The sequence below is a fragment of the Tamandua tetradactyla genome, chromosome 6 (assembly GCF_023851605.1).
Source record: "Tamandua tetradactyla isolate mTamTet1 chromosome 6, mTamTet1.pri, whole genome shotgun sequence".
NCBI classification, from domain to species: domain Eukaryota; kingdom Metazoa; phylum Chordata; class Mammalia; order Pilosa; family Myrmecophagidae; genus Tamandua; species Tamandua tetradactyla.
Window position 1 is genome coordinate 68755225 of NC_135332.1, and position 9024 is coordinate 68764248.

Sequence of the window (9024 nt, forward strand, 5' to 3'; positions counted from 1 at the left end):
GCCCTAATAAAAGACCAAGAGACTTGAACAAGGAGAAGCCCTCTCCTCTCTTCCCACATTGAATGTTGCCATATGAGGATAGCAAGCTTGGACCTGCCCCATAAACTTATGACCACAAGAGAAGAACAAAGAAATCAATTAGAAGGCAGCCTGGGACCCCACATTACTGAGCCCCTAATCAACCCTGGAGACACTTCCCTCCAGGTTTCTATGTGCAAAACACATACTGTTGCTGTTCAAGTAACATTTCATCAGGTATTTATTTACTTGCAACTCAAAGCATAACTGACATACTTATGTAGCGTCCTAGTGTTGCTTGTAACAAACAGCCACAAATTGGGTGGCTTAAAACAACAGAAATCTATGATCTCACCATTCTGGAGACCGGCAGTCTGAAATCAAGGTGTTGGCAGAACCACACTCTCTCTTGAAGGGTCTAGATGAGATTCCTTCTTCACCTCTTCCAGCTTTTGGTGATTGTCAGTAATCCTTGGCATTCTTTGCCTGGAAACTATAGCACTTCAGCTTCTGCCTCCAACATCATGTGGCATCTTCCATCAACTGTCTGTCTCTGTGTCAAAATTTCCCTCTTCTAATAAGGATACTGTTCATATTGGATTAGGGTGCACCCAAATCTAATCTGACCTCATCTTAACTAATCACATCTTCAAAGACCCTATTTCCAAATAAGGTCATATTCAAAAGGCCTAGTGTTACAATATGAACATGTCTCTTTAGGGGATGGAATTCAATCCTTTACACATACTATGCTGACAATGAATGGCACCATGAGAAGTCTATTTCTTAGACTTCTCCTCTACTCACCATGCTTGGAAGGTGGACAGAAAGAGTTTAGAGTTTAGTTACCCTACCACAATGTGTAAAGCATCAGTGAAATGGAGAGCTACTTTACTTGGGAGAAGAGAGACAGCTGGAGAACACAAGTATAGGCTGGAAGCCCTGAAGACAAGGTCTACTTCCAACATGCTGCCTAAAGCAGGGTCTGCCTGGTGTTCACGCCTGGTGCTCACTGTGCTGGGACATATGGAAGCTATGAGAAAGTGTTTCATGTGGTCCATGGATGCATTTCATCCTGCTTGGTTGGAACATACTGGGATCATATGGATGTGCTTCTGATGGCTCCAGCAGCATCCACCAGTGGGATGGGGGAGGAGTCAGGATAACATGAAATGAGAAGAACAAAAAGAAGGATGATTAATGTGTCACTTTAATTGGCCAAATAAGGATGTGGGATATATGATTTCAGTTACTACTGAAAAGAAGTGGTATACATGTGGCCTGAGCCCTCTAGATTTTGTTGTCATTGCTGTTAGCAGAAAATACCAAATCACATGGAGTTATTTAAAGCTGATTTTGTTTTTGCTTAAGTAAAATCATGTTACCTTAGAACCATGGTCTGTTGGACAGTGAAAAAAATGTTATAAAAAGAGAAAGAGAGATAAAAGTGGAATTGGTAAAATGCAGTATAAATTTTAAGATGATTTTTTCTAGATCACTGTCCCAATTCTGCCTTGACCATGACTATTGATTTCCTCACCTGGAAGTGGTTGAGGTGGTGCAATGTATTTTTTCCCCCCAGCTTGGAAGATTTCTTTCCCACCTGCACTGTTAAAGTTGCTTAAGTTACATCACTCTTGTTTTGATATCTGTACTGCTCTCTCCCTCTTTACATGTCAGACACTTGAGCACTGGGGGTAAAGCAGTAGATTAAACAGACATTACCCCCAACATAAAGCTATATTTTTCATCCAAAGCAACCAGTTTTTTGCTGCTATGTAGATAAAGAACATAAAAAGACTGCTATCATCAGTATTTCCTATTCTAATTGCCTTAGGAGTTGTCATGCAGTCCCAAACCCTCTACCCCATCCCATTTGATAGGTACCATAGTTTCTATTTCTACTTAATGCATATAAATATTAAATATGACCAAGATAAGGTCAAGAAGTCAACATTTTAAAACTAATTTTTTTATTCTTAAAAAGCTGGGGTTTTTTTTACTAGAAAAGTTGTAGGTTAACACATAGATCATATGGAAAATACAGTTTCCATGTAACTTGCCCAAAATTCAGAAGTCACAGTTTTCCCTATCTATTATCAACACTTGCCTTGGCATGGGAGCTTTGTTATAACCGGTGAAACAATTTTATAGTGATTATATGATTAACAATAGACCATACCTTACATTAGGGTTCACTGTGTTAAATCCTAACTACTTGCATTTATTCTGTATCTTGTGTATTGTAACAACAATAAAAAATTAAAGAACCCCCATCTTCTGCTTGATTTATAAATACACAGAACACAAATGCCATATGGTCTCTTCAGGTTCATTTTCCAGCTGACATTAAGGCTGTATTATTCCTTCTGTGGAAGGAAATGAATAGAGTTTAGTTATACCAAGATAGGGTATATACGAAATTGTGCCCTCTAGGGTCACTGACCATTAGGGATGCCTGATTTTTTGGTAGGTATGAGCCCCACCACTAATGTCCCTGGATGGGCAAAAAGGAAAGAGAGAAACTACAGCAATCTGGAGTTGGCAAGGAGGAAGGAGATGATTCTAGCAGGAAAGAAAATTTTGGCTGCAGCAGAGGGGTGCAGCTAAGGTTATCTAGTCAACCTCTTATTTCTAAAGGGAAGAAAAAGAAAACTATGAAGGGAGGTCATGGTGGGCAATCAGTTTGGAGATGAATGAGAACAAGTTCTAAAGTCATCCTTTTACATTGCACTCTATTTCTCTCTATGGTTCAGGAACAACTGGAATAAAGTCAAGCCATGGAACCCTTATAACCTGGGTATGCAAGGTAGCAAAGCATTATTTTGTGGGTGTGGGGAGAGTCTGCTAACTGTCTAAATAAATCCTTGTTTCACAAAGCAAGACTGGGTGACCAGCAGTAACAGCATCATTGCCACATTATCAGGGATTTGGTTTGAAATACAGACACTCAAGTCTCATTTCAGAATACTGAACCAGCATCTGCATTTTAACAAGATCCCCAGTTAATTGGTAAGAACTTCTCTATCCCTCAGTGGGTCTCACCCCCTAGCTTCATGTTGCAACCACCTGGACAGTTTTTAAAAAAAAGCATCCCTGGGTCTGAAGCCCAGAAATTAAGTGCTCCATTAGTATAACATACATCCAGGAATAATCAGTGGTTCTCATACTTGAGCCAGGATCAGAATCACCTGGAAGGTGTATTAAAAGACAGATTGCTGGGCCCTAATCCTGGAGTTTCTGATTGAGTAGGTCTGGTCTGGGGTGACCTAAGAACTTGCCAGTCGACTTTTCCAAGTGATGCAGAACATGCTGGTCAGGCATAACACTTTGAGTACCACTGACTTGAAAGGAGATAAAGTCAAAGTGTGGTTCCCAAACTAGCAACATCTGTACCACCTGGGAAGTTGTTATAACTGCAAATCCTCCAGCCCCACCCCTGACTTAAGGAATCAGAAACTCTGGGGGGTAGGGCTCAGCATGTGCGGTTTAGCAAGCCCTCCAGGGGATTCTGATGAATGCTCAAGTCTGAGAACCACATTCTGATGAATGCAGATGTGGTGGTTTGAAGTTGCAGGTACCCCAGTAAAACATGTTCTTAAACCTACTTTATTCGGTGAGTGTGAACCCATTTTTAGTAGGACCTCTTGAAGAAACTATTTCAGTTAAGGTGTGACCCACTTTATCCAGGATTTGTCTTAATATTCCTGTTGGAGACCTTTATAAATGGAATGAACAGAGAGAGAAAGGAAAAGAACACCACTGAAGCAAGAAGCTGAAAGCAACGAAACACAGAAGAGAAAAGAGAGACCAGCAGGTGCCGCCATATGCCTTGCCATCTCACAGAGGAGTCAAGGGTCACCAGCAGTTCATCTTCAGGAAGAAACCACCACCATGATGATGCCTTGATTTGGACATTTTCTTGACCCCAAACTCTAAGCAAATAAATTCCCCTTGTATAAGCCAACCCATTTCACATGATCTGCTTTGAGCAGCCTAGAAAACTATCACAGTGGGTTAAGCTCTGAGTTGCAGAATAGCAACTGGAAATGGATGAAAAACTTAATATATTTCCCCACTTTTTCCTAAGTGTTTTGGCTTATGTAAATAAAGCTTTTTGTGCTAACTTTGCTTGATGGCAGAGAGCCTTGAACTCTGGCCAGACCTGCTGGATATTTAGCTACTAAGGGCAAAACGGCAGCAGGAACAATCATTCATAAATACATATGAATGTGTCTGTGTGTGTATTTTATATATACACATTTATGACATTCACATACGTGAATGTATATATATATACACACATATATTAATGTATGTATATATACATATATATGAAAGCATATATATATATAGACATATTTATACTCACATAATTCATACATACCTGTATATTATATCCCTATATATAAATACACACACACACACATATCAACTTAAAGTTTCACAGTGAGTCACATCAACCCTGGCAGGTGAGTAGGGCAGATATTAGCTCCCATTTTATAGATATGCCTCCAAGAAGTTCAATATGGTAGCTAATGTCGGTTCCCTAGCCATTATCCATTTCCCACTTCCTCCTGCCTACCTGAAACTCACTGTTGTCAGGAATCCATCCTCGTCCTCATAATTTTTGAGAAAAGGACACGTGGATGCTAAGTAGTCTTATCCAGTGGTTCACAACATGGGCAGCCTGTGGAATTGTTTAAAATATTGATACTTGCTCCCAGTATGAGGTGGGCTCTGGACACTGTGAGATTTTAAAGTTCCCCAGGTGATTCTATTATTGAAGAATAAAGAAGTCCTTTAACAGAATTAATAAAGAATGAAGACTTTTGGGAGCCAGATGATAAAGATGTACATGATTTTCTGGATATACAGGGAGGGTTCGTTTACTCTAGAAGGATCAAGTAATTAATTTAAGGGAGCCTGGTTGACTTCAGGCTCCCTTAGAAATGCCAGGGGATAAAGTCCCTCAGGGGGTAAACTCGACAGAAAATGAACACATAGGTGGAGGACATGAGTGATATGGAGGATATAGCATTTGATGTTACCCAGAGATAGGCAGAAACGGGGGAGTCTTGAGCTGTGAAGCAGTTTGTCAAAGGATGAAACTGACTGAGATAGGTTGTTTTTACCTCTCCGTGTCAATAAACTATTGTGACCCTAGCAGCTCAGACTGAGGTGGAGTCCTTTTTAGTGATGATTGTTTGATAAATTGCAAAGCACTGAGCGCTGCATTGGCTTGGTCAATGCAGATTCCCCAACAAAACGAAACTAAGAATATCTTCTACATATTCAATGGGGAGAATGAATTAGCCACCCAGATCATGGCTTTGATTTTGCTTTAAGTGAGGGTATGGTTAAATAGGAAAACATGGGAGCAAATTGTTGAACAGCTGACTTGGCATAATCATTAAAATATTTGAAACAACCAAATTGGTATCATTAGCCAATTGGCGTGCTTATCACTTTACTATTTGATTGGGTGAATTGCTCATTCATCAAAATCATTGCTTAGGACTCTATAATAAATAACTAGATGGACACTCCGTCTCCTTTTGCACTCTGATGTTTACCTCAATCAAGAGTGGATAAACACCCTATATAAAAAAAAAAGAATTGTGAGTCTAACAAAATCCATAGAACTGTGGAATATATATAAGAAATAACAGTAAAGATGAGTGTCTTTTACCAGGAATATGGTTATCAAATGTGCAGTCATTTTAGTTTTTATTAGACCCTACATTCAATTTCAAATTAGGACCATGTATGAGGCTAATAAATAACGTATCTAATGGGCTCTTACTTGTTAAAGAAAAGCAGTCTCCAACATCCAGGCCTTGGTCATGTTAAGACTGCTCTGGCATTTCAAGGTGGGCTGTGGTGTTCTTTATGGTAAACAAGTAAACAGGCCCACAAAATAGCAACAACATCTCACAAGGTGCTTCTGTGACTGTGATGAAATATGATAAAAAAAAAAGTCTTGACTAAGCACAGACAAAAGGAATGTCACCATGAAAACTAAAACATCTCCCTCTTCTGGATAATTTGAGTGATTGCTGTTTCTTTCCCCATTAAAGCTTTAACCTGGGTCTATTCTTTCCTCTTTCTAGATAAGGTGTTTTATGATACCCAGTCATAGAGTTACTTTCATTTCCTGACAGCATGCAATCCAGAGCAAATTATCTTCCTTGAAACCCTTCCTAAATCACCTAACATAAATCCAATCCTGTAAATCCTTCCCAACACCAGGATACACTGTAATTCCCCATGGGGGCATTCTGCCTCATTGCAACAAACAAGAGAGTCATTTATTCAACCACAGGTATGTTCATGGTGGTCTTTGGTGGGAAGTCATTGATACTAGCTAGATAGATAATAAGCAAAAAATTCACTCAAAATGCCAGATACCTCTACATAAGTGTTTAGGTCCTTATAAAGGAGAAAAACACTCTTCATTGACGAGAGAATATTTGCTTTGGTGTCAGGTTAATGAAACACGGTTGTTGTTCACTCAGATTTTGTGGCCATCCTTGGAGAAACTTCTGCCTCTGACTTGATCTCCATGGTCTTTTCCCTGCTCTGCAGGTCAACCGAAACAGTTGATTAGTGTGCCTATCCTAGTGTTGACTCATCAAACACCCTACAGAATGGACTCAATTAAATTTGCATCACAACCATGGTGGCTTAGAGTTAATAAACCCCAGGAAAATGTGCTCTTAATCTTTTAAATCATTCCTATGGATATAAACCCATTGTAAATAAGACCGTTTCATGAAGCTACTTCGGTTAAGGTGTGGCCCAACTGAATCAGGATGAATTTTAACTCTATAACTGGAGACCTCATAGAGATGGTGACAGAGAGAGAGAGTCATGGAAGTAGAAAATTAAGGGAAGCCAGAGTCAACAGAACCAGAAGAAAACACAGAAGACATTACCCTGTGCAGAAAATCCAAGGAATCTCAAAGATTGCTGACCAGCCAGAAGATACCAATGCGGAGAGGTCGCATAAGTCAATAAATTTCTGTTATTAAGACAGCCCATTGTATGGCATTTAATTAAGAATCTAAGAAACTTCAACAATTTTTTAAAAAGAACTTAAAGATCAACTAGTCCAACCATTTTATTCTATTAAAGATTGAATGAAAAGATCTTGAGTAGACCCAATCAGAGTCAAATGTAGTGTCTGAGTCACTAAACTAGTTCGTAATTGACCATTAGTCGTCTAGATGACAGTTCTCCCAGATCCTTATTCAGTGGTCTCTCCAGGGTCACTCAGCTGGTCAAATTTGCTGAATGATGACGTAGAATTTTTATTTATTGAGACAATTCAATTTGATCAGTATTAATTGATACATTACAAAGAACTAAATTTCCAACAGTCACATGTTGAGTTTGCATAAACATATTATTTATGTACATAGTAAGCTTTTTTGATAATCTCCTATATTTTGTGAGCACCTCTTAAATTTTTTGATGAACTTCTACGTATTATTCCAAAGGTATTAATGAGAGAGTCTAGAATGGTGTTCAGGTGTGCATGTAAATAATGATTCCACATGAAGATTGCAGGAAGTTACCTAGTACTTTAAAAATGGTACACAATAAACAGCCTTGGGGGTTTAGCACGGGGGGAGAGAGAAGATTACATCCAAGCACAAAATTAAAGAAAAGCTCAAATGAAAAATACGGCACTTGACCGAGAGATGATGGAATTTGGTCACTAAGAGAAGGAAAGAACATTTCACCTGGAGAGAAGAATACAAGTTGAGACAAATTGTTCTTAAACACAGTGTTAGCTGTTGGTTCATAACTACACCAGAAGGAAATGGGAAATTGAGACAGTGAGTCTCTCTCACCTGCACACACACTTCCCTCTCCCTCCTACCCTTACCACTTGCTTCCATGTACTTTAGCAGGTATCTCATTTCACAAAATGTTCCTGTTCAACAACTTGCCCTTTCTTAAGCACCTGGGAATTTTTGAAATTGCTATGGATTTTAATTTACATGAATATCAAATAACACGCTTAAGTGGTTCAATTATAGAAATGCTGAAAATTCCTGAGCAACTTCATTCTCAAGAAAAGAAATACGGGGTAAAAAACAAACAAACATCACTCACCTCACCAGGAACCATTGACATGTTTTCCCTTGTTGAAGGGGGTGTATGGGCATCATAGAATCTTTGTTCATCTTTGTTCTTTGTCCTCTGTGCTCATCTTTCCTAGAATGCCATCTTTCGGAATCCCCCTCCTTCCTTAGAGCTAACCTTTTGCCGGTACAGCACAAATCTTAAGTCTGAGCAAGGAACACCTCAGGCTCTGACTTCCTGAACCTATCTCTCAGATACTTATCTGGTCATCTTTTCTTTTCTGCCATATGGAAATCCAAAGACTCATAACAGCTACTTCCTTCCAAGCCTGTTTTTTTTGCCTGATCACATGTTGCTGGAATGCTTTTCAGTCTCACCAAGAGAGGAATAAAACTAGTCATCACCATCTTGTTTTTCTTGGACTGTTGTGGTTGACTCGTTTTCTCCCTGGAGTCACATGTGCTGTAGGTCACCGCTGTGTTGCTCACTTGACTCCATCTTCCCTGGGTCTCTTTCCTTGGCCTCTCTCTTCAGGATGTCCTCTATTATGGTGCTATTACACCGCCCAATATCCTCTGCTCTCTTGATCTTATTATCAATACTAAGCGGCTTTCATTTCTAATTCTTCTCAGTTTGCTTGCCAATCTTAGTGTTTTCCCTGGGATTCCGCCAAGATTCTTCACGGCCTGGGAATAGGAGGTGGAAAGGGAAGGAGCTTTGTTTTACAATCCAGAAATGTGGAAGGGGAAGCTCCAAGAAGCACAGCTGCCTTGCCCTCTTGTCCTCTGCAAACATTTCATCATCAAAGAAAGACTCTGCAAATGAGCTTCTCTTTTGAATTGTTTAGTCTACATTTTCAACCATTTTAGCAATTAGTTGTGAGCTCTTTCAATTTTTCCATTTTTACCTATT

General features: G+C 39.4%; 1 long non-coding RNA gene across 1 annotated transcript; it reads right to left on the reverse strand.

The window, feature by feature from the left end:
• Positions 1–2019: 2019 nt before the first annotated feature.
• LOC143686106 (uncharacterized) lies at positions 2020–8648 on the reverse strand. Its single transcript, XR_013176903.1, has 4 exons — positions 8143–8648; positions 6430–6600; positions 4604–4708; positions 2020–2387 (listed from the first exon to the last, which is right to left on the reverse strand). It is a non-coding gene; the product is annotated as an uncharacterized LOC143686106 (long non-coding RNA).
• Between the last annotated feature and the right edge of the window lie 376 nt (positions 8649–9024).